This window comes from Chrysemys picta, chromosome 2 (assembly GCF_011386835.1).
Source record: "Chrysemys picta bellii isolate R12L10 chromosome 2, ASM1138683v2, whole genome shotgun sequence".
Taxonomy (NCBI): domain Eukaryota; kingdom Metazoa; phylum Chordata; order Testudines; family Emydidae; genus Chrysemys; species Chrysemys picta.
The window spans coordinates 79,563,147-79,589,227 of NC_088792.1; the positions used below are offsets into that span (position 1 = coordinate 79,563,147).

At 44.7% G+C, this 26,081-nt stretch overlaps 1 protein-coding gene across 15 annotated transcripts in view; it reads left to right on the forward strand.

Annotated features, from left to right (window-relative positions):
* POMGNT2 (protein O-linked mannose N-acetylglucosaminyltransferase 2 (beta 1,4-)) overlaps positions 1 to 26,081 on the forward strand; it is a 140,389-nt gene that overhangs the window by 73,989 nt on the left and 40,319 nt on the right. For 7 of the 15 annotated variants that reach the window (XM_065583560.1, XM_065583561.1, XM_065583563.1 and 4 more), the window contains exon 1: positions 16,613 to 16,925. The exons of 1 other annotated variant lie outside the window; for it this stretch is intronic. The gene's annotated coding sequence lies outside the window, so the exon portion shown is untranslated. Of the gene's footprint in view, positions 1 to 16,576; positions 17,186 to 26,081 lie in introns of those variants that run through there. 7 more of the 15 variants (XM_005278685.5, XM_005278688.5, XM_065583567.1 and 4 more) reach the window with 5 other exon arrangements.

The following is a 26,081-nucleotide window of genomic DNA, read 5'->3' on the forward strand; positions in this document are numbered from 1 at the left end:
GAATAAGTACTGAGTCAAATCCCCAGGGGGAACTTGCTGCTGGAGGTGATCTCTTTTCAGTGAGACATAAACCATGGTCTTGACCACTTGAAGCAATTAAAGATATAGTGGCACTTTCCTCAAGATCAGGGATGTTTGCTCCAGGATCCTGCCCATTCCCAAACCTAGCGGCAGATTTGACAATCTGGGGTCAGATGCCCTCAATGGATGGGATTGTTATGATAGAAAAAAGCTCATCAAGATGCCTCCCTTTTCCCACAAGCACCACCTCAACCTTGTCAAGGTTCAGTTTTAGTCATGTCCTCTTCATTTCAGGGGTTGGACTCAGAAAAGCAGCCAACATTATATCTCTGCTTGGAGATAATGTTGTGTTCATTTGTCTTTTGCATACAATTAACACTTCGGCCTCTGCTACCTCACTAGCTGTGCCAGTGTCTTCATGGAGACATTAAAAAGGATGGGAGAATTAAAATGAGCCTTACAGGATCCTGCACGGAGGGATCTGGAATCAGAGGAGCAGTTGCCCATTATGTCTCTCCTAGTTCAGTCTGAGAAGAAAGACATGCACCATTGTAGAGTGGTTCCATCCATGCCATCACCTCTTGGGGTGGGAAGAGAAGTGGTATCAAATGCCAAAGGGAGGGCCATCAGGATTAGTATGGACACACTGTTACTTCCCTCGTCAATGGACAGAAGGAGGACATCCACCAGTGCAATCAGCAGCATCTAGTTCCTGTGCCCAGGCCTGGAAACTGGATTGGGAGAAATCCAGGATGTTGGCAGCAGAGAGGTGGCATTGAAGAGAATGCTTCTCAATTAGCTTGCTTAGACATGGAAGGTTGGAAACAAGGGAGTAGTTTGCAAGGCTGCTGACATCAAGTGAGGGCTTCTCTAGAACTGGAAGGACATTGAATGAATTCCATCTTAAAATGAAATATTGACAATATCTGTTAGCATTGGTCCTAGATGTTCCCCACTCTCTTTCAGAAGCCAAGAAGGAAACAGATCAGACTGGCTGTAGCTACTTCTCTCACATTTTCTGGAGTGAGTGTCTGTCATAAGCTGTAGAGGACAAGAATATGGCTTTCTGCACACTGGCACACCACCCCCATTATAAGCATGTATGTTGAAGAAGCTGTAGACTGGGTTCCCATGACAGCACTGCTGTTAGGGAAACTGGGAGTGCTCATGTTCCCTGGGGTTTGTAAAGGTGGCCTGGAGCAGGTGGAGTGCTTCCCTTATCTCTAAAATGACTTCCTGAGGCCATGCCTCTTCATGTACACCACTCACTCAATGGAACAATCAATTGAGAGGTCTTGAAATTGAAATTTACAGTTTTCAGTCCCCTCATTTTTTTCCATCTATGGGAATAAATTGGGCTAGTAGGGATGTTACATTTACATCTCTACTTTAATGCTGGAGAACCCTAAAATGCTTCATACGTGGATACAATCAAGGGAGCCGGAACAATTTGTATAGTGGGGGAGCTAAGAGCCATTGAACCAAACTGTAAATTCTGTATGTAATGGAAACTACTCCAAGCCAGCGGGTGTAGCAGCACCTCCAGCCCTCCTAGTTCCAGCACCTATGTATACAATAGTACTGTATGTAACTGTAATTTCTACTGCCACCAAAAGGTAGGGCTGTCTGGCTAGAATGAAGCAGCAGTTTAACAATGCACAACAAATTGATGCATCAGTGAAGGATATCATAGTCAGCTGGAATTGCAGGAGGAATTCAGAGAAGTAGAATGTGCTGCAGCAGAAATACTTTTAATAAAATAAAAATGAAATTTTCTCTAATGTTTTAGTTCTATCATTTTCAGTGTTCACTCAGAATTACAAGTGGGGGATCTTAAAGTGATGGCTGGAAACAATGTCATCAGTACTGCATCCATCTGTACTGAAGTGTTTAGCTAAAAGTGAAATGGTAAATGCATGTGGTATATTTCTTCTGTGGTTCCTTTACTATTAGTTTGCATTTAAAGCACAGGCAGAATATTATATTTTTAAAGTAAAATATAGCCAAAATAAACAAAGTATTTATTCTGTAACACCACTGAGATCTCTACATCTTATATCCCCCAAGCTATCTTGCTAAGACTGAATTATCTATATTTAGTAGTATACTTTAAAGAGCTTTTTGTGTCTTGATGTGCTGCAAATATTTTACCTCATGCAGCGGCAGTCAGTCCCAGACGGTTCTAAACTATTCTTGTTAGAATTCCCACAGAAGCTCAAAAATCAAAGTCAATATCACCTATTAAAATTAGGTTTCCATAAATATAGTCTCACCCGCAAGCTGTACAGAATTTTACTAAAGGATTCAGCTGGGTAGTTAGAAGCTACAACACAATCATGAGAATTTTGGAAGAAAAATATTTTTCCACCACAAGTCGGCAGAAAATCTGTGCTAAAATCCTGTGCTCGGGGCTCTCATGACAAATTAAAGAAATTCTTACAAAGGAGACAAAAGGTGGAGTGCATGAAACCAGGATTGCACCACATTTTCTTTACTTGTTATGACTATGCAGAATATCTACCACCCCCTTTCTTTTGTTAGAAGCAGTCACTTTTAGAAAAGAGAAATTGGTTTGTCTTCTCTGTGAAGATCTCAAACTATTTTATTAAAAAACAACAACAAAAAATCAACAAGCACCATTTCTGGTTTCTTGACTATCACCCACTGATGTAGTTAGTCCTGTTGCTCAAGTAGTAACAGCCTCTGAGGCAGGGATAAATGCTCAGGATTCAAAGGCTCCTGGTGACAGGAAGGGGATTTTTACAGTTGCGAATAATAGAAGTTGTTTTTACTCTTTTCCTTTACAAAAAAAACTCTAGGAAATTGTTCACAAAAAATTGTTAAGAGAACATTATTTAAGTTGCAAAGTCAAGCACTTGAAAGTGAATGCTATATTTATGGTTGCTGTACATGATGGAGAGAATGGAAGGGATGTATTATACAAAAGGACAATAGGCAACTCCTTGACTGTACCTGCGTCCGTAAGTTGTTACTCTTAATATACTCATGAATCATGACGCAGAGTGCAGGTGGCAGTGAAGTCCTGCAATTTGTCGTGGGGGCTTAAGGTGAGTTTATTCATTGTTAAAGGGGAGTCAGGATTTTTTCAGGGCATCCCAGTGCAGCTGGAGGAGTGCATCACTTCCTAGTTCAAGCAACTAGTTTTTGGGCTGCAAGAATCAAGTGATATATTCAATAATTATATATGTTAACAAGCCCCACTGCCCCCCAGGAATCCTGACTGAAAGATTGGTGCTGGATCCTGCAAAGGGCTCAGCTGTGTCAATTCAATAACATCCAAGGCTCCCGGCAGACCAGTAGGTTGGTTTCTCATATAATCATTCCCTCATTTGACATGGGGGAGGGGGCTTATTAGTAAAACAGTCAATGTGTGAGGAAAGGCTCAGAGGATAGGGGATCCAGGGACAGGCAGGCTTGGATGTGGGGGAGAATAATGGTGGATAGAGGCAGACAGGCTTAGTCGGACAGAGAGTAGGTCAGACAAGCTGGGACGGTAGCAGGTTTGGGAAGGAGGAGCAGGAGAAAGTCTTCATGGGTCACAACTGGTGCAAATGACTGAGGGATGGAGAGGCAGCTCCTGCCAGGGAGAACAGGAGATTGAGAGACCTTGATTCAGGTGTCGGGAGATCGGACAGGGCACAAAAGGACTGAAGAAACCCCCAGTGAGATAGATGGCGGGAGGCAGGAACACCACGGAACAGGAGAAGGAGCTGGAACTTGGAAAGAAAGAACACCTGCACCCATGAATATCCCATTCACCCATGTCTCACTAAGGGCTGTTCACAGTGATGGGGGACTTGTTCAACCCTAGCGTGCTTTGGCATGACAAGGCAGGTGGAGAATGCAGCTCATATAATTTCCAACGAGGTGTGCAAAGCAGAGCATGTGCAAGACTATGAAAACTGACCTTGGGAGTTAAGGGTGCTCAGCAAAACATAGGACAGGCCTTGAGAGGCTATATTTCATGGAATCCACTGCATCCTCAGTCAACATATCCCTATTTTTGTGGTACCACAGATTCTACTGGGCTGTGTCCCTCCTCTGTTACTAAATCTATCATTGTGTCATCCTTTTAAATGAACACCAAAAATAGCAAAGAAACAACAGCTAAGTCACCGGATGAGGTGACGTGCTAAGAGTAGACGAGAAAGGATTGATGTGTGTGTTTGCCTGAGAATATTCACGACACTAAAACATAGTTATTGTCATGATCACCAGTGTCTGCTACTTAGAGCAAGTCTATAATTGACATGAATGTCTCAGATAATTTATCAAGTATCAGGGGGTAGCTGAGTTAGTCTGTATCTACAAAAACGGTTTTTACTCACGAAAGCTTATGCCCAAATAAATCTGTTAGTCTTTAAGGTGCCACCAGACTCCTTGTTGTTTTTTCAGATAATTTATGTAGCAACAAGACTTTCACACTTTCCTACTTCTGAATAATTACTAATATATCATAAGACAGTCACTTCATCACACAGTGAAGCTTCTTCTAATGCTGTCTATCACAGGGTTACTGAACATCTGTTGATGCAGACTGTCACTGAGTCCCTCAGTTTTGCTGTCTTTTTAGCTTACTGTCATTACCATCCACCTACTCATTCTTTTAGGTTGTGGAAAGTTTTACTTAGTCATGGTATTAGATCTATATAAGCCTCTTTCTGTATCCAAAAGGAGCATCTGCTTAGGGTTCAGCATGTAAATCTCTGAACGGTTCTGTGGCAGGGGATTCTTTTTTCTTATGTCTCTTTATTGATTGCATATACAATACAGTTTAATGCACTTACAGCAGAACCTCAGAGTTATGAACACTTCAGGAAGGAAATGTTCCTAACTCTGAACAAAACGTTATGGTTGTTCTTTCAAAAGTTTACACCTGAACATTGACTTAAAACAACTTTGAAACTTTACTATGAAGAAGAAAAATGCTGCTTTTAACCATCTTAAATTAAATGAAACAAGCACAGAAACAAAAAGAACAGGAGTACTTGTGGCACCTTAGAGACTAATAAATTTATTTGAGCATAAGCTTTTGTGGGCTACAGCCCACTTCATCGGATGCATGCAGTGGAAAATACAGTAGGAAGATATATATATATATACACAGAGAACATGAAACAATGGGGGTTACCATACACACTATAAGGAGAGTGATCAGTTAAAGTGAGCTATTATCAGCAGGAGAGAAAAAGAACTGTTTGTGGTGGTAATGAAAATGGCCCATTTCCAGCAATTGACAAGAAGATGTGAGGAACTGTAGGGGGCGGGGGGGAAGTATGGGGAAATAGTTTTACTTTGTGTAATGGCCCATCCATTCCCAGTCTTTATTCAAGCCTAATTTAATGGTGTCCAATTTGCAAATTAATTCCAATTCAGCAGTCTCTCATTGGAGTCTGTTTTTGAAGTTTTTTTGTTGTAATATTGCGACTTTTAGGTCTGTAATCGAGTGGCCAGGGAGATTGAAGTGTTCTCCAACTGGTTTTTGAATGTTATAATTCTTGACGTCCAATTTGTGAACAGAAACAGTTTCCTTACCTTGTCAAATCTTTATTTTATAAACATTCCCTTTATTTTTTTAGTAGTTTACATTTAACACAGTACTGTGCTGTACAGTATTTGCTTTTTTTGTCTCTGCAGCCTGATTGTATATTTCCGGTTCCAAATGAGGTGTGTGGTTGACCAGTCAGTTCGTAACTCTGAGGTTCTACTGTATTTTGTTTTGTGCTTTTGGGGGGGGGGGGGGAATGCCATTTTTAAGCACCATATGGAGATAACTGTTCTGCATTATAGGAATCTGAACCATAGGTTATCACTTACTCTTGATGGCAGTTGAAGAGGTATCTTTGATGTATCTCTTACATTTATTTCCATATGAAATTGACTTCTATAGCCTGTTGAACCAGAACAGGTTGTCATACATAGGCAACACAGTTTAGTGGATTGAATATGGGGCTAAGAGGATTTCTCCTGTCACCTTCACCTTCATATCTTGCATGTGACCTTTTAATTCACTTAGGCTCTCTATCTCAGTATTTCCATCTATAAAATGGGGATACAAATATTTATATACCCCTTCTCATAGAGGTGTTTGAAGGGTTGGCTTTCAAATACCATAGCAATGAGAGGGGTATAAACACCTTAGCAGATAGTTAACATAAGTGCTTTGGGCTCTGTATCAAGCCTTTAGAAGACCCAGCCTTGCAATGCAGGTGCAGAGGCAAAATCGACTAGTGGCAGTCTCAGGAAGTATTCTACCTGTAGATCACATGGGAGGCAGAGTGCTGATGGTGGAGCTCAGAGGCAGCTCTTGCATTTCATTTTGGAAGTGTAGTGTGAACTCCCTCTCTATCAATTGGTTTTCACCAGCCAGCAGGGAGATGGACAGGGCTGTACTCATACTCCTTGACAGCACTAACACTTCCTCAGTCCTTGTGCTCAGGGAGTGGAAATACTGGGATCATGGTTGCCCCCTGCATTGGTGCATATAGCACCTTGTGTACACTCCCCTTCCTGGCACGTGTACACAAGGCCAGCTGCAATCTGACCCTTAGGGTAAGTTTACACTTGGAGCTGGGGGTGTGATTCCCAGCTTGAGGAGACATATTTGCATGAGCGCTCATCAGGCTAACATGCTAAAAATAGTAGTGTAGCCCTGGTGGCATGGGCAGCAGTGAGAAGTGGGAGGGGCTAGCTTCCCTGAGTACAAACCTGCCTGGGCCTCATTGGTACTGTTCCCTGAAATTGGGCCAGCTAGTAAGCTTAGGGAGGACTAATGACCCACCAGAGTTTGGCAGAAAGCAGCACATTTATTATACTGATAGCTAAGCTCAAAAGAAGTGTGGGGGGTGTCACATTCACACTCGCATACTCACGCTCCCAGGACAGGAACGGCACTGGAGATGTTAGGATCCTTGAAGGTAAGTGTCCCACAGCGCAGTGATGGACAGTGTGATGAAGGTAAGTCTTCCCGAGGCACGATGAAATGCAACACAGCGAACCACTGGCCAGGCGGTCCGGGCAGGGCCGGCTCCAGGGTTTTTGCCGCCTCAATCAGCAAAAAGCAAAAAAAAAAAAAGCCGGGATCACAATCTGCGGCACTTCGGCGGCAGCTCTACCGCCACCGCTTCAGTCTTCGATGGCAATTTGGCGGCTGGTCCTTCGCTCTGAGAGGGAGTGCGGGACCCGCCGCCGAATTGCCGCTGAAGAGCTGGAAGTGCCGCCCCCCCTCCGTTGGCCGTCCCAAGCACCTGCTTGCTGGGCTGATGCCTGGAGCCGGCCCTGGGTCTGGGTGAAGGGCCTTCACGGGAGGTACAAGCTTGTGAATGCACTCCTGAGCACATGGCCCCTTCCCCTTTTAAGGACCTGCTCCTCATGGCCTGCGACTACAGATGACTTGGCCGCGCCTGGTTGGTCACACTCCACCTCGGGCAGTGTCCATGCATTGGGTGTGTGAGCGCTGCCTAATTAGAGTCCCAGACACCTTGTCTACTTGGAAGCTCTTCTGATCTTCCAGCTGTTTAAGCAGCCCATTCATCCCACAAGCATTCCAGGAGGGAGGGGGAGGGGGAAAGCCACTTCACAGGTATTCAAAGAGGGAGAGGAGACATGAGGCGCAGGCGGGGGGGAAAAGGGGGGCGGGAGGAAGTGTAACAGATCTTTTGAGCATAAAGGTTATACGTAGCATACAGATCACTGGTGCTCCTACAACAGGTACATAATTGGGCAGTTAGCCCAAGCTGCTGCCCATGCTACACTATTTTTAGCACACCGGCTCAATGAGTGTTAGCACGGTTTGTCTCAAGTTGGGAATCCCTTAAAGTCTGTCTACACAGCTAGCCGGATTCAAGCTAGCTCAGATTGGCTAACTCATGCACAGCTCTTGCTGTGTTGACATACCCTGAGAGGTGGTGTTGCTGAGCAGCAAATGTAGATTTAATCTCACATGCATCTGGCCTCACCTTTTGCAGAAACTAGAACAGGTCAGTATTCTATAATCCATAAACTCTGGTGCAGGTTTTCTGGATGACACTACTATGATTGGATGTCGCATAATCCAGCAGTGGGTATGGTTGATGCTGGCCTTCTATTGCAGGGCACTGTACCCGTTACGTTGGCAACCAAAAGTTTGGAGAATTCTGCTGTTTCTAAGAATGCGTGTATCCAATATATGCTCATTGGGACCAATTCATCCACATCTGGCAGAGTGAATCTGAATCTATGCACAGCACATTTATAAAGACCTTCATTCTAAGGCTTTGCCTTTATTTACAAATGAGTACATCATGTATTTGTCTGAATTAGTGTTTTTGGTAGTCTGATCAAAGAGTAGCAGAGTCCTGGGACTTTTGTTTATTGCCTTTCACAAGACTTGACTCACTCTGGTGCTTGTCCAGAATGTTTACAGTTTATACACATTGATTGGTTGGCTTCAAACCTCTAATAGTATGGGTGTGGTGTAGTACAGTTTATCACATACCTTGATTTTCTTTCCATCCAACAAAATGTAGAAGACTGATACTTTAAATAGCCATTGGTTCAATCTCTGAGACATATTTGTAGCTATTACCTGCTTCAAATGAAAGATTTTCTCCTTGTATACAGAGGTTAACAGAATACTTAACATAAATGCCCATAGAACGGTTAGTCATGCAATAGACACAAAAATGATGAAAACTGAGAGCACTATGGGTCGCTCACTGCATAGCTAAACCTAACTGTGATGGTATAAAATCTCATACAAAGCTACAGTATAGGAAACCAATTGGAATGGCTGGATAGGTATGTACAGTGAGAGAGACTTGTAAATGGATACTGATTTTTTTTCTTACTAGAGCACTAACATCAAATTGGAATGTTTCCTGTACTTGCTGCTGTAGGTTACTGCAGTACTTGGTAGTGTAACCTTTCTGCCGGGTGGCCAATGGTAGCAAAAAGAGCAAGGTTCAATATAGCTAGGATCCTTCTTAACAAATAACTAAACTGGCACAAGTCACTTTCCAGAAACCTGGGGAAACTAAATGCCCCCCTCCCTGGGTGCCCTTAGGAGGCGATCTTTCACACTCACAAGCATCCTGAGACTGTGTACAAACAAGAAAATCTTTATTAAGGGGCAAGTTTTTGTTGAGGTTGATGGATTTCCACTCCATGCGGCTAAATTTAGTGCCTTGCACGGTGTCAAGTATCAGGGGGTAGCCGTGTTAGTCTGTATCTACAAAAACAACAAGGAGTCTTGTGGCACCTTAAAGACTAACAGATTTATTTGGGCATAAGCTTTCGTGGGTAAAAACCTCACTTCTTCGGATGCATCATGAACTTGAGGAAATGCGGCAACTGTACATGCAAATAAAGAGTAGAATACCCTCCCTCCCAGTAACTTTGGTCATTAGTCGTTCATCTAACTCCCTTGTCACCCACTGGAGGTAATAAATAGTCCCTTGGCTGCATCACCTCACTCCTCCAACAAAACCCACTGACTGCTGGGTCAGTAGGTAGCAGTAGTCTCTTTGCAGATCTGTGTCCAGCCCCAGGGGACCTGTTTGCCTGGAAGCACCGCCCCGTAACCCAACTTAGTGCTTCGGTTTTACTAAGGTGCTGCAGAAGCAGGGCCCCATCAGAGTCCACTCAGCTCTGCTGTTGCCCTCTGCATTTCTCTTGACACGGAATCCCCACGAAAAGGGATCCAAGGCCTGGTCTACAGTGGGGGGGATCAATCTAAGTTATGCAACTTCAGCTACGTGAATAACGTAGCTGAAGTCGACGTACTTAGATCTACTTACCGCTGTGTCTTCACTGCGGTGAGTCGACTGCTCACGCTCCCCCATCGACTCCACCCATGCCTCTTGCTCCGGTGGAGTACAGGAGTCGACGGGAGAGCACTCGGGGATCAATTTATCATGTCTAGACTAGACACGATAAATTGACTCCCTGCTGCATTGGTCGCTGCTCGCCAATCCGGCAGGTAGTATAAACATACCCCAAGAGCACTTAGGACCCTTGATTAGACTCCTGGCTGTCTGGAACCCAGTCCTTTGCCACAAAATAGAGCCTCTTCCCCCTCTTTGAGCCTTTCTGGGAGCCCACTATTCCCCCAAATCCAAGTTCTTGTATAGGTATGGCGGCTCCCCAAGTGTCACTGCAGGAATTGTGGGTAGGTAGTCTAAGCAAATGAAGCTTTCTATGGCAGCATTTTTCCCTTTTCACCAACAGAGGGAGTAGAGAGCTGTTTTGCCTCTCGAGCTTCTAACTCATACATAGTTCCTTTGTTGGTACAGATCTTCAAAATATTGTTCAGTGATATCCTTTTGGAAGGGATCCATATCTAAATAATGCCTGGGTTTTTTTTTCCGGAATGGTTTGACTTTAAGTATGGTGTTTTGATATATGGTTCTGCTTTTCTTCTGATGCCACACTTCCAAATTGACTAACTCACAGCTGGAGACAAATGAAAATTGTTTCCCAGTCACAAAAAGCTACGGAATTCAGGGATACCTCCCAGGATTTTTGACTCAGGCCAAAGAGACAGCTTTAAGGCATCTTTAAGGTGGGCAGCAATGTGGAATCAAAGCTGCGCTTTGTGCCTCACAAACATGGTTTGCAGAGTCAACAAGAACCACTTCTGAATGATGGGCTCAATTCTGTAAGGTGCTGAGCACTCTAGCCCCTATCCAGCAGAGCAATTAAGCACATTTTAACTATAAGCACATGAATAACCCCATTGATTTACTGGATTGGGGGCCACCTTGCAGGACCAAGCTCTATTTTCCTGCTCTCTTCAGGACAGGATGCATGCAACTAGCAAGGGTGCAATAATGCACATGTAAGGGATAGGGACATGTGAACTAGAAACTATTTTTGTATTCATTTAAGATTAGAAACAAATCCCATGGCTTGCCAGTTCTCTTTCTGCATCGGTGCTGTGGACCCATCCAGCCAGTGTCTTAAGAAGCTGGAGCTCAGACTCTGAAGCTTAAGGAAGGGGGTGGGCTTCAGACCCTGAGCTTCAGCCTGAACCTAAACATCGACACAGCTATTTTTAGCACCAGAGTGCGAGCCCTTGGAGCTTGAGTCTGTAGAATCAGGCTCTGAGATCTGTTACTGTAAGAACCTACTGGTTATGTAGACATACCCACAGTGGTCACCTACCGGCAAACTCCTACCATCTCATCTAGGTAACCACAATGTTATCAAGTATTAAGGAAAACGCTTCCCTGCCCTTTAATGGAAATATACCTTTACTGTCAATGCCCTAAAACTTTGTTACAATCATGAAATTCCTTTTTTGGGTGGTGACTGGAGATGGATGAACTGTTTTGCAGTGAAAAATTTGATGTCCTTTTATTTTCTATTTGCAAGTTACCCTCACAGACATTGACTGTTAATCATAATGGATCTATGAACACTTCACACAAACACATTTCAAGCTTCATAAACTATTATTTCTATGTCTTTGGCTATTCACTATTTGTGGTGTGCAATTGGCCACCTAATTCACATATATATTTTCTGCTTCTTGGTTGGATCACTGAAACTTTTTTGAAAAGGAGGAATGGCTTTGAGAACATTGCTGTTGTGAATATTCAAACAAGTATTCATAAAACTTCAGTTTTCAGCAAACGTTCTTGGAGACAAAAATTCCACTTGTGAACATTTGTGGAAAATTAACAAAGTGCTGACAGGATCAGCAAAATAAATGTGTGTTTTATTCATTAGAATGCTGATTAATATTTTATTGTATTGTTCCAGTTATAGGGATGACAGACCTAGCACTTTTTAAGATCTTTTTAAGACTGAACTATAACTCACAATGCTGATTAGAAATTTGGTAGGTGAGACCTCTTTCAGTTGGTCAATTCACAAGCCAATATTTTATTAAGTTTATAGTTATTTTAGTCATTCTTATAGCTTTTGTGCTAATCTAGGGTGAAATTTTTCAAAAGTGCTCAGCATTGGCCTAACTGTTCCCAGGGAAGTCAATGGTAAAATTCACGTGGATTCAAGAAAAGTAGATTTAGACTCACCACAGTGAGTACTCTTGAAAAATCCCACCCTTAGTGTATATTTCTTTTTACAGAAGATAGCTCTTTGGATCATTAGTTACATAATCTGCAACAAAACACAGATTGGGGGAGGGAGTGTTAACCTATTAAATTGATAGTCATTTGGGGAAAATCAAGTTTAGCAGGGGCAAATGTTTCAACAGTTAAAGCCTTACATTAATTTATGGAAAGCATGTTTAACAATTTTGTCGCTCTGGGAGTATTTAATTATACATACAAACATGAGCAAACATGAGAATTACTACCATATTATTAACTGCTGAGTACTACATGGGTGTGAAAATAGGAAGTTCCCATGACAGAGGGCCTGAATGAAGTCAATGGCAAACCATCTATTGACTGCAGTAGAAGCAGGATCAGGTACAGACTTTGTAATATTGCATGCTCACTGAGGGCTGGTTCAATCCTAAAACATACAGAGATGCCATCTCTCTCTGTTATCCTCATGATTTTAGTGTGTTGTTTTAAAAGCTGATGATGATCTCAGGATAAGCTTGGGCTATCTTGTGAGTTCTGTCTGTTTAAAATCACCACATGTCCCCATGGGTACCCTCACCCCCAATGGCCATCACTTCCTTAGATCCTTTGGTGCTGGAAATGAGCCTGCCTCTAGAAAAAAAGATGGCTACTATCTTCCATTGTCTCCAATGGGTCTGAAGCCAGGCTTTCTTTAATGGACGTTCCTGCCCACATTTACCACGTATAGTCCAGGCAGGAGACAGTGAGGGGACAGTGGAATGTGGACTACAGATAGGGACTTTGGGGGCAGACAGACTGAGGAGCAAGGGAATGTCAGGATGGAGAGAGTGGGGAGGGGGGACAAGAAACTGAAGAGGAAAGGGAGGGAGAATGGGGGGAAGAAATGGAGACCATGGGAAGTTGAAGAATGTAGGTGAGCAGAAAACTGGAAGGAACAGAGAGGATGTTAGGGGCATATGAATGCCTGGGAGGGGGATGAGAATGAGATGGCAGGGAGACGGAGTTATGGGGAAAAAGCTATGAAGGGAAGTGACTATAAGGTTGGGGAAAAGATGGGGCGGGGCAGGGCAGGGAGGTGGTGGTAGAAAGGATAGAATGGAAAATCCACCCACCTAGTGGTGCAGAAAGAGTAATTGGAGTGCCCCTGAAAACACTTGGGGTGAGGCTTTCATTTTTCAACCTTAAATGATCTCAGACCCACCCACACAGAGTATTGGAGATTCCCCTTAAAGGTTCAAAAATAAGGAGTGGCCAAAAACTCTATTAAAAAAAAACAAAACAGGAAAACAAACAAACAAACCTCATGAGAAATGACCATAGTTCAAAAATTCAAATGTTCAAAAATCAGGAGACTGGCCAAAAACTCTATTTAAAAAAAAAAAAAAAGAAACAGGAAAACAAACAAACAAACCTCATGAGAAATGACCAAAGTTCAAAAATTTAGCCAGACTCCAAAAATCAGAATTTTTTTAAAAGAATTGTTAACTCCCCCTGCCCATCCCCAGTGTGTGAGAGACAATTAGTGCTGCCTGTAATTGATCGATTTAATTATGTGTCTTCCCGCCCACACAATTAATTATGTAACCCCCACATAGGCCTGTCCCTCCATCTTCACCTATGCTCCTGTGGTTCTTCACAAACATACAACCCAGCCATGGGGGGAGACTACTGCAGCTGGGTGACAGACAAGGTTCTTCACCCTTTCCCTAGGCTGGTGTTGCTGGGATTGACAGGAGAAGCCGAGAGTTGACTGACCCACTAATCACATGAGAGGATGGGGAAGTAGCAGGACTCTTTCTGCTCCCCTCCTGTGAGAAAGCTGTTGGCTATTCCCTCTCACGCTACCCCAACGTCCTGAGGGGAGGGGGAATCTGCCTGCTTCCTGTAGTAGCCCTGATTGGTGGCTTTTCTGAGGAGGTGGAAAGGTGAGGAATACAGCAAAGCAAGGGGATTTCCCCAGGCAGGGATGAAATTCAGGAGAGTTCAGGAGCTCCTGGCTTCACAGGGAGACTAGCTTTAGCCTCCAGTACCAACCAAACTCATGTAACTCCCCAAGAAATCCTGAGAGTTGGCAACATTGGCATGAGAAGCATCCTCAGCTTCCAGTGACTTCTTTTTAAAATAGCAAGGTGTACTGGTGCCTAGGGAAAGTGAAAGATGTGATGGTGCTTTTGTTTGTTTATGTTTAAAATGCAGCCTCTGATCTTCTTTATGTTATACTGTGCGTTCTTGAAATTGGTGAATCTCCTGAGCCTTGTGTTTGGCTTCAGGAAATCTACAGAAGCCAGGGCCCATCTGCACAGCTCTCAGCTGAATGGCTTTTGCAGGGTTAGTGGAAAATGAAAGCTGGCACTTCCCACTTCTATGCCCTTTCACTCCAGATCCTCTCTTTTTACTTCCATCTACTTTAAAAATGTAATTGGCCCTTAAGCAGTGCCAGTTACAACTATTAGTGGTTTCATATTTAAGGAAACAGAAGTGAATGCTAATTTTTGTTTGGTAGGAAGGCAGTGAACCCAAAGAACATTTATCCCTGCTGCATGTTGCTTCCATCTAATCTATCTGTGTAAGATTTTATAAGGTCACCCCTCACCCTGGCATCTGAGTGCTTCTATCCTTGTTTTCAATGTCCTGAAGGGTAGCCCTGCATTTTGAAGCACTTGGAGGAGAGGAAGGTGATCAGAACAGTGAATATGGATTCACCAAGGGCAAGTCATGCCTGACCAACCTGATTGCCTTTTATGATGAAATAACTGGCTTTGTGGATATGAGGAAAGTGGTGGATGTGATATACCTAGACTTTAGCAAAGCTTTTGATACGGTCTCCCACAGTATTCTTGCTAGCAGGTTAAAGAAGTATGGATTGGATGAATGGACTATAAGGTGGATGGAAACCTGGCTAGATCGTCGGGCTCAATGGGTAGTGATTAATGGCTCAATGTCTAGTTGGCAGCCAGTATCAAGCGGAGTGCCCCAGGGGTCAGTCCTAGGGCCGGTTTTGTTCAACATCTTCATTAATAATCTGGATGATGGGATGCATCTCACCCTCAGCAAGTTCACAGATTACATTAATCTGTGGGGAGAGGTAGATATGCTGGAGGGTAGTGAGAGGGTCCAGAGTGACCTAGACAAATTGGAGGATTGGGCCAAAAGAAATCTGATGAGCTTCAACAAGGACAAGTTCAGAGTCCTGCACTTAGGATGGAAGAATCCCATGCACTGCTACAGACTGGGGACCAACTGGCTAAGCAGAAGTTCTGCAGAAAAGGACCTGGGGATTACAGTGGACAAGAAGCTGGGCAGTGTGCCCTTGTTGCCAAGGGGGCTAACGGCACATTGGGCTGCATTACTAGAAGCATTGCCAGCAGATTGATGGAAATGATTATTCACCTCTATTTGGCACTGGTGAGGCCACATCTGGAGTAGTGTGTCCAGTTTTGGGCTCCCCACTACAGAAAGGATGTGGACAAATTGGAGAGAGTCCAGCAGAGGGCAATGAAAATGATTAGGGGGCTGGGGCACATGACTTATGAGGAAAGGCTGAGGGAACTGGGCTTATTTAGTCTGCAGAAGAGTGAGGCGGGATTTGATAGCAGCCTCAACTACCTGAAGGGGGGTTTCAAAGAGGATGGAGTTAGGCTGTTCTCAGTGGTGGTAGATGACAGAACAAGGTCTCAAATTGCAGTGGGGGATGTCTAGGTTGGATATTAGGAAAAACTATTTCACTAGGAGGGTGGTGAAGCCCTGGAATGGGTTACCTAGGGAGGGGTCTGGTTTGACAAAGTCCTAGCTGGGATGATTTAGTTGGTGTTGGTCCTATTTTGAGCAGGGGGTTAGACTAGATGACCTCCTGAGGTCTCTTCCAACCCTAATCTTCTATGATTCTATGATTTTACATCCAGACAATAAGCAGGTAAGTCCAAAGTAAGTTTACAGGACCAATCTCACTTCTGTTGTTTGCGTATGTACACACTTATATCTGTTGTGTGAGTCATAAGAAATTATGGTTCATCCATTTAAAAAGAAGATTATTCCCTAGTGGAATGACTATGTGGAAGCCCATATGACATGACTAACAAAATAATTATTAGAAAGACAAGGTGAGTAAGGTAATATCTTTTACTGGACTAACTTCTGTGGGTGAAAGAGACAAGCTTTTGAGCTCATAGAGAGCTCTTCTTCAGGGTCTCGGCCAGATCTTCTCCAGACCCTGAAGAAGAGCTCTGCGTAAGCACTCAAGCTTCTCTCTGTCACCCACAGAAGTTGGTCCAATAAAAGATATTACCTCACCCACCGTGTCTCTCTAACAACCTGGGCCCAACACTGAATAAAATAACCACACCGCATGTAATGTTCAAAATAACAAGAAACAGAAGATGGTTCCTCCTCCTCTTTTCCCTTACACACTCCCTTACACACAGAGACACTTCCAGGAAAACCTAAAGTAAAGTAGGACTATATTACAAAACTACAATCCCCACAATGCATTTTGGCAGTTCAGGGGCTGGTAGAAAGAAAGTGACCATGCAGGCACTGAGCATGAGCAAGTGTCTGTCTGAGAGCAGCGCTGGGCGCTCAGGGACTGGACATAAACAAGAGTACAAGTGCAGGGGTGGACGCGCTTGCCGCTGCCCTTTTGAAAACACTTTGCGAGAGCCGCTGGCCGGGCCCGAGGAGCTGGTGCTCGCTGCTGCGCGCGCCAGGGGGGTGAAGTTGTGAGGTTCCGCGGGTGGGCGGAGACAGAACGCGGAGCCTCTGCTGAAGCGACTGCACGAGGAGGAGGAGCCCGGGCAGGGAGCTGCGGCTGCTGCAGTGTCCTAGGACCAGCAGCAGCGTCGGCGGCGGCAGGTGAGGAGTTTGGCGTGAGACCCGGCCAGCGCGGTGTGCGGCGGAGCGGTGCAGGGCATAGATCAACGGGCGGCGCTTGTTTCAGACCTGAGCTTGTTTTCGCGGGAGTGCAGAGGCCCCGCCGTTCTCTCGTGTGTGGACACTGAGGCATGCTCTGTGTGCTGAGCAGGGACTGTGAAACCGGGATCTCAAATATCGGCCGGGTTTGGGGGGTCGGGCTCCGGATGCTGGTTCTTGCAACTGCAAGGAGCTTCCGAAGTGTAGGTTGCGTATATAATTTGAGAGGGAAAATGGAAAGAAATTCGGAAGGGGGGGAGGGATTGGAAACTTCGTGGGATATGGAGATTAGGCATGGGTGATTTGTCCCCATCTGAAAATTGGGAATAATGATCCTAGTCATCTTTTAGATCTCAAAGTGCTTTACAAAGAAGCTAAGTGGTATCGAAGAGCTAGGTATTGTTGTTATTCCTTTCTTATCACTGTCACATATGTCTGTCACTGTCACAACTTAGCACTTTCCCTCTTGAAAGCACTTTAAGACGGGCAATTGTCAGAATTGGAGCACTGCTCCTGAACTGGTCTGAACTGGTCACGAGGCAGGAGAAGTTGATTACATTATGATACTAAACCATTGCTTAGCTCCCTATTGCAATTTTTATGTCCTAAAAATTTAAGTCCCTTGCCCCTCTAGGGTGCCACGCCTGTAAGCTGATCCACATGGACAGCCCTCTGTGTCTGTTCACAGACCTATTAACTTTGAGACTTTTTTTGAAATTTGGGGGGCAGGGGAAGAAAGTCAGCACTAAACAGAGCAAGCCCCAGACCTTGAACCACTAGTGCCTCCATAAATCTTTCTCCTTTGACTCCCCGGATGAAAGGTTGGTATTAAATAAAAATGACATTGAGGGTTGTTTGTAAAGCTGGTTGGGAATATTTCAGTGAAACATCCCCATTGAAATGGGTCACTTTCAATGAAGTGTTGATTGGGAAAGTTTTCAGATCTTGGATGGAATTCCTAGGGTGTGGGTAAGAAACCTGATTAGCCAACAGCATTAGGGTTACAGCACTCACACGGGATGTGGAAGGCTCCAAGTTCAAGTCCCTGTTCTGCCTGATTCCCACATCCCCAGCAAGCGCCCTAACCACTAGGCTGGGGAGTCACTCTCTCTTTATATAAGTAACTATATAGGCACTGAGGCAGAAAGAGACTGACTCTGTAGACTGTTGATTAGGGACGTTGCCTGGGATTTCAGAGACCTAGGTTGAAGTCCCTGCTCTATCTGAATTGGAGTTAAGCACCTACGTGCTTTTGAAAATCCCATTAGGTGCCTATCTGTGTCTTTAGGTGTCTAAATATCTTTGTAAATCAGGCCCTTCGTGGATATGGAGGCTGAATTATCCCATCACTTTAGTGGAGTGGCTTTCCGTATCACAGGTGATGTATAAGGACTAAACATTATGGTGAAGTTCGTATTGCTGCTGCCACTTCTGTACCTGTTTGATTGATAATCCTGGAGAATGAAATCCAGGATTTATCTGTCTGGTACCTTACATGAACACTAAATTCACTACCTTCTCCCCCGCACTTCAGTTAACGCATGCTACTCCACTCGTATTTACATTGTTCTATTAATATATAATGGCTGCCATTTAAAAGGCAGCATTTGCCAAAAGACAACATTTGTTATCTAGTTTTATACACTGGTGCCCATAACTGCAGTATCTGAGCATCTGATAATTGCCAGGGATAATGGTGGTATATTAAATACCACAGTGGGAATACTATTGACAATATAATGTACAGTAGTCGGCATTTATCTATTAGTAAAGTGCTGGGAGAGAACATTTAGATATGTGCTCTAACTTTAAGATTTCAGGATGCTATTTTACATTTCTACCCAATCTTGGTATGTTTGAAAATTAGGGTTTCAACCTGTGCCCATTGAAGTCACTGGTAAAGCTCCCATTGACTTCCTTGGTGCAAGTGCAATACCCCACAACCAACACAATGGCAATTAACTTCGGGGACTGGAGAGCTAAAAGCATGAGCTGCTACAGTTGCACTGTAGAGTCAAGGCTCTCTTGTGGGGGCTGAAATAGCTCCATTTCTCTGTGGATCAAGCATTGTGGGGGACCTATAACATGCACTCACCAGTGGGTTATACAAGATTAGCTCCAAAGTGTAAATACTTAAGTACATGCTTAGGCTGGCGTGAGTAGTGCCATTGACTTCAATGGGGCTACTCTTATGCTTCAAGTTAAACACATTGTTTGTAGGATTTTGCAGTATCCTCCCCATCATTTTCATTGTGGCATACAAAAAATATTGCTACTGGATCTCGGAAACCAACCTTATCATTTATTGCTGCAAAAGCAAATCTGATGGCTTTATGTCTTCAGGTTGGCAGTTCTACTTGGATCCCCCAGTGCTTACTTTAATTAGCCATCATTGGGGCCAGAGTTCAACCTTCAACACTTGTAAAGTATGCCATGGACGTACAATCTAGTTTCCTGTTTAATGTTTCGGGACTAATTATCTACAGCCAGTCTCTGTTAAATAACAGTACTAAATGAGTTGGGTAACTAAAGTGAAGTGTTTTTTCCAATTAAATTGAGCTGTCAGCTCACTTTGACCTTGAGTTTCTTGTGATTGTATTGGCCCAGCTCTTCCGCCCGCCCCCCCCCCCCTGCAATTTGCAACTCCCACCAATATGAAACTATTGTTGTTTTTAAGCTTTCTGAAATACAGTTATGCCAGTTGGTGTAACCAGGACATACATTTGTTCTCAGTGGCAGCAAACTAGACTCGGAGTTTTCACAAATATTAATAACAAAGTTATGCCCTAGCCACACCAGCCAACCTAAGTGTTTACAGAAACTGCTTTTAAAACCTATGGGGCAGATCCTCAGCTGCTGTAAAATGTCATAGCTCCATTGACTTCAATGGCCATATCTAAAATGGTTTTCTAACATGAGGCATGTGAGTGTTTTTTGGAGCCTAAATCTATTTCAAAATCAGATGCTACAGGTGAGCTGAACTTTCCTAGAAAACGTAAAAATGGCTCATCGGAAAGAGTGGATACCACTGAGAGTGGATAAACACCAGAATCTTGAAATCAGTGTGGGTGAGCTTACGCCTGGAGTTTCAAAGTCAGTTACTGGACAGTGCACCAATCCTGTGTCAGACTGGCTTCACTTCTGTAATTACTATCTGAGTAGTACTCAATAGCACAGTTCACTGCCTCAGACATCAGGGTCTGTTCTGTGATGTTTTTGGAGAATTTCTTTAATAGTTTCTCTATCAACCCTGTTTAAATGAAGCATTCTACTGTCATAGTGATACCTGCTGGTGCTTCTCTAGCTCAGGATCTTTTTGACTATACTACAGATACATTGGGCAGAAATTATGTGTAACAATAACCATCAGAATCTTGTCTAAGCCCTGATCCCACAAAGACATGTGCACATGCTTAACTTTTAGCACGAGTAATTCTGTTGAGTTCAGTGGCACTACTCACATGCATTAAGCACGTGGGTGTTTTACAGGATCAGGGCCTTAATGGGAATATTGTGAAATGAAAAGTGGAAGGTATAACTCCGTTCTTGCATCTTTGTATTGTAGGAATCTCATTCTATGCATCCAAAAAAGTGGGCTGTAGCCCACGAAAGCTTATGCTCAAATAAATTTGTTAGTCTCTAAGGTGCCACAAGTACTCCTGTTCTTTTTGTGGATACAGACTAACACGGCTGCTACTCTGAAATTTGTAGCTTCTGTTACATAACAAAAAGTGCGATATCCCTTACAGACAACAGGTACGCTAATAATACATTTTTGTCCTAATTATTAGTTCAATACATTTTAACAGTTTAGGTTGAACTCTTAATTATTTGAAGAATTTCTTGTATTTATATGCTCTTCCTACAGGGAAAAAGAGCAGTGCAAAGTTTCCCATTCTGCCTCATTAATGAGACTTAGTTTTAAATTTGACCCAGGATTTAATTTTTGGGCCAAACCAAGATTTTCTAACCTGAAAGCGCTAGATGAATATTGCCACATTTTTTATTTTTAAAATTCCAGTGAAAACAGTTGCTCTTAAACATGTTAACATTTATCTGCATTGTTTGAAACCCTATAAATGCAACACAAAGCATCCCAAAGTAAAATGGACTCCATTGATTTGTTTTGTAAAAGAAATTGAGGCAATGAAGAGAGAAAAAAATAATAAGCAAATTGGATTTGAAAATTCTTTCACTTTTAATCATCAAAGGTACGGAATTCTATTTGTTTACAATACATCGTTTTTAAGTTGACAGTATCCCTTTAATATGCATCTTCCATGATCTGGAGGGACCGCTGGGTATTTTAGCCTCTGGCCAAATTCTCCCTGATCTACACTAGATGCAGGAAGAGAGTTTGGGGGCAAAAGCATCTTCAAGCCACCTTTGATCTTTTTACATTCTCATTTCCCTGGTGTAAATTAGAGCAATCTCGGAGCTGCTCTAATCTATGCTCTGCTGCAGCATCCCCAGACAGTCCATTCCACATCTGAGAATAGCCAGAGATCGTTCTAGCCACACCCCACTATCTACACCAGAGAGAGTAAGGTGGGAGAGCAGAGGGAGAGCACAGTGCTATCCGAGGACTCTCTTTAAAATTAAGGCTAGTTCCCATAAGCCATTTCTGCTGGGTTTACAACCCCTTTGTTGCCAGAGTGGCATAAATGGGCCACATGGAAGACAGAACTTAGTCCCATTCAGTTCTCTGGGGCCTCTGAGCCTGCCGCTAAGGGTGCTAATTGTGATAGGGCACTCTGGGGATTGGACCTTGACAATCAGCTCATTTTACATACTAAAAGGCTCTTTCCATTACTAATCTCGGGAGTCATCCCATCCATTCTCTCTTTCCTCTTAAAGAAGCCTGTTCTCTCACATGAATGCAATGCAGTACTTCACATGAGAGACCTTTTTATCTCCCTCTTTACTTGTGAAATGGGTGCACTTTACTTAACAGCAGTAGCAGCCTTTACAATGGAAGGAACACTTTAGAAAAAGAAAAAAATTGCTATCTATTTATAATGCATAGAAGTGCTCAAGCCAGATGGTGAGAATTCCATGGTAGATTTGCTTTTGACTTGCATGGTTCAGCTTCTAAGTTTTGGAGTGAAACTTGTACATTTGGATGTAGGTGATAAACCTCCCCCCACCTCAGAACAATGCATTTATTTCATAGTCAGTATTGCTTTCAAAAGCCTTCTTAGAACTGAAAAGTGATTGCTAAAATGGCACCACCTTATTCATCAGTTCTGCTCACTGTGTGTAGTCAATGGTATCTGTTTGCAATACTTTTTACTCCTGTTAGCCTTGCAGAGCCAACACAACTGAGAGTGGTAGCTGGATTCTGTTCCTTCCTTCACACCATCAACAAAATTGTTTGCGAAGGTCAGTTTCACCTGTGTGCAGCCATGGAAGGCAATAGGGTTACATTAATCTTACTGTTGATGCGAGATTTTGGCACAGCATTTAAAAAAAATTTTTTTTAGTAAATTTCACAGCAGAGGTGCAGGGGAAAAAACAATAAGTCACGGACAGTTTTTGGGTGGAGAGGTTCACAGTGAAATCACGACGCAGCAGCAGCTCCGGTTTGTGCAGGGCTGGGCCCAGCTCCCCACTCTGGGCATTACACCTGGTGTCACTGAGGTTTGGTGAGTCTGCCCCCCAGCTCCCATCTATAGGCCTTGGCTACACTGGTGCTGTACAGCGTTGCAACTTGCTGCGCTCAGGGGTGTGAAAATGCGCCCCCCCCCCGAGCGCAGCAAGTACAGCGCTGTAAAGTGCCAGTATAATCCGAGCCTGCAGCGCTGCACGCTCGCTCGCTGCACTGCAAGCTATTCCCCTCGGAGAGGTGGAGTACATACCGCGCTGCGAAGTCCCGAGTGTAGCCAAGGCCTTATGAGCCAAACCTAAGTGGCACTGCAACCATATATGCCAGGTCGCAATGCCTGGAGCAGGGTGCCAGGACCAACCTCATGGGAGAAGAGCTGCTACTGCGAGTTGAGTGCATGGCGGATTCATCATGGACTTTTTTCAGATACGAGTACATGATTACCACGAACACCATGACGTTGGTGCCAAAATTGTAGCCTTAACCCTTGGATACACTTGCAGATGTACAGCGCTGTGCATTTGAGTAGGGAAAGCGCTGCAGTCCATCCACACTGACAGCTGCCCAGCGCACTGTCGTGGCCACATTTGCGGCAATTGCAGTGCTATTGGGAGCGGTGCATTATGGGCAGCTATCCCACAGAGCACCTCTTCCCATTCTGGCGCCGTAGGTTGTGGGAAGGGGGCGTGGGTGCAGGGGATTCTGGGTCCTGTCCCAACGCCCCGTGATGCATCGCTTCGCATACCAGAAATCCCTTTGTTTCCGTCCACCTTTGGCGCCATATTTCAACGGTTTCTGTGCAGCGCGATCTGTCTGCGGGAAATGGAGCTCGAACTGCTGAGGCGTATGCTGACTTATCTCGCCAGCACGTCACGTTTGGCTGTCGAACTATTCCTTGATATCCAAAGTGACAGTGAGAGTGAGGAGTCCGACGATGCTATCGAGCCGCGTCCCACGTATGACACGAAATTGCTTGTGGCATTCACGGACATGCTCAGCACCGTGGAACGCCGCTTTTGGGCTCGGGAAACAAGCACCGAGTGGTGGGATCACATTGTCATGGAAGTCTGGGATGACGAGCAGTGGCTGCAGAACTTTCGGATGAGAAAAGCCACTTTCATGGGACTGTGTGAGGAGCTCGCCCCCACCCTGCGGCGCAAGGACACGAGATTGAGAGCTGCCCTGCCAGTGGAGAAGCGGGTGGCTATTGCAATCTGGAAGCTGGCAACTCCAGACAGCTACCGGTCGGTCCCAAACCAGTTTGGAGTGGGAAAGTTGACCGTTGGAATCGTGTTGATGCAAGTTTGCAAGGCCATTAATCGCATCCTACTCAGAAGAACCGTGACTCTGGGTAACGTGCAGGAAATAGTGGATGGCTTTGCACAAATGGGGTTCCCTAACTGTGTAGGGGAGATAGATGGGACGCACATTCCTATTCTGGCACCACCCCATCTAGGATCCGAGTACGTTAATTGGAAGGGGTATTTCTCTATGGTTCTTCAGGCGCTTGTGGATCACCGTGGGCATTTCATTGACATTAACACAAGCTGGCCCGGAAAGGTGCATGACGCATGCATCTTTTGGAACACTTGACTGTTCAGGAAGATGCAGGCTGGGACTTTTTTCCCAGAGCGAAAGATCACGGTAGGGGAAGTTGAAATGCTCATTGTGATCCTTGGAGATCCTGCTTACCTGTTAATGCCGTGGCTCATGAAACCCTACACAGGGAGCCTTGACAGCAGCAAGGAATGGTTCAACTACAGGCTGAGCCGGTGCCGAATGACTGTGGAGTGTGCCTTTGGCCATTTAAAGGGCCGCTGGCGATCTCTGTATGGGAAGCTGGACTTGGCCGAAAACAGCATCCCTGCGGTGTTATCCGCGTGCTGTGCCCTCCATAATATTTGTGAAGGGAAGGGTGAAGGCTTCACTCAGGCATGGACCTCTGAGGTTCAACACCTGGAGGCTGAATTTGCACAGCCAGAGAGCAGGGCTATTACAGGGGCCCAGCGTGGGGCTGCAAGGATTAGGGATGCCTTGAGGGAGCAATTTGAGGCTGAAAACTAGCAGTGATATCTGGTGCCCTGCACGGGAGTGAAGTGCAGTAGTTCCAATCTTTAGGAATCAGTATTTGCTAAGCAGACAAGCAGACTTGCAGTGCCTGTTTATTTCCTGGGCTAAGGAGTCTTTTACTTTATGCAATAATAAAGAATGTTTTCAAAGCCAAAAAATCCATTTATTGAAAAGAAACAAGGGGGTGGAGTGGGGAACGGTACAATCACAGATTCGCATATGTCCTGTCTGGTATGCTGTGCAGTGAGTGCTGCACTTCAGGATAGCTATACTGCATGGTGATGGGGGTTGAGTGCAGAGGGTAAGGGTCGTGGTTTTCAGGGCTAGGTGGTGAAGATACTGGTGTTGGAGGCAGCGGGTGGCGTGAAGAACACGGAAGTTGGGGAAAGTGGGTTGGAGGTGACAGTGGGGCACAATGGAAAGAGTTTTGGGACAAGGGCTATAGGGGGGATGGCATTTGTGTTTGCAGTACTGCTCCTCTTTCTGCATGGCTACGAGCTCCCGGATAGCATCTGCTTGGTGCTCCAGGATGCTTATGAGCCGATCTGTGCTTTGCTGCCGGTGCTCCATGCTTTGCCGCTGGTGCGCTGCGTTTTCCTGGCGGATCCTGCTTTCTCTCTCCCTCCAGTTCTGTGCTTTCTCATTCTCTTTAATAGATTGCCACATCACTTCTTGCAGCATGTCTTCTTTGCTTTTTCGCAGTCTCTTCCTGAGTCTTTGCAGTCTCTGAGCAGGCGATAAGAGGGACGGCTGAGGTCTCAAGGTTGATGCTGCTGTATAGGCAAAATGCAACGTTTAACAGAGGCAGCACAGTTTATACCAGACAGAGTAATGATTTCCCCTGCACTTAAGGAGTAGAAAACACACAGGGTCTACACAATTGCATAATTTTCCCGTCCGAAACAGAGCGCACATATCCCACGGGAGCCTCAAAATGGTGAGTAAGGGGGACTGATTGTTTCAGGGCTGCACTGTCCTCTGGGTTTCTGTGCCTTGGGGAGAGCCAACAGCTTCAGGGGGTAGCTGCACTGAACACTGTCCCAACATTTTCCACAGGAGTTCATCCTGGACGATATCTTGCTGCTGCGGGTGACCTGGGAAGCAAGGGAGGGTCTTCTACTGTAGTGTGGCTTCCGCCCTGGCCCATGTGCAGCTTGCCTGTGTGCAGCAATGGTCCCCCTGCCCCTTGCGGCACAGTGGCGCGGACATGTTAGCCTGGTTGGGACAAGGACCACGGTGGCTCTCCTGATATAAACCTGCGCAAGTGCATTGCACACGTTCTGGATGAGACATTCGAGGAGATTACCGCAGCCGATTACCACGATGTGATAAACCACATCAATGCACTATTCTGCATATAGGCATGCATGCCTAACCCTCCTCTCCCAAAGAGCCCGCACCGAAAAAATTCCTTCCCGAAAAAA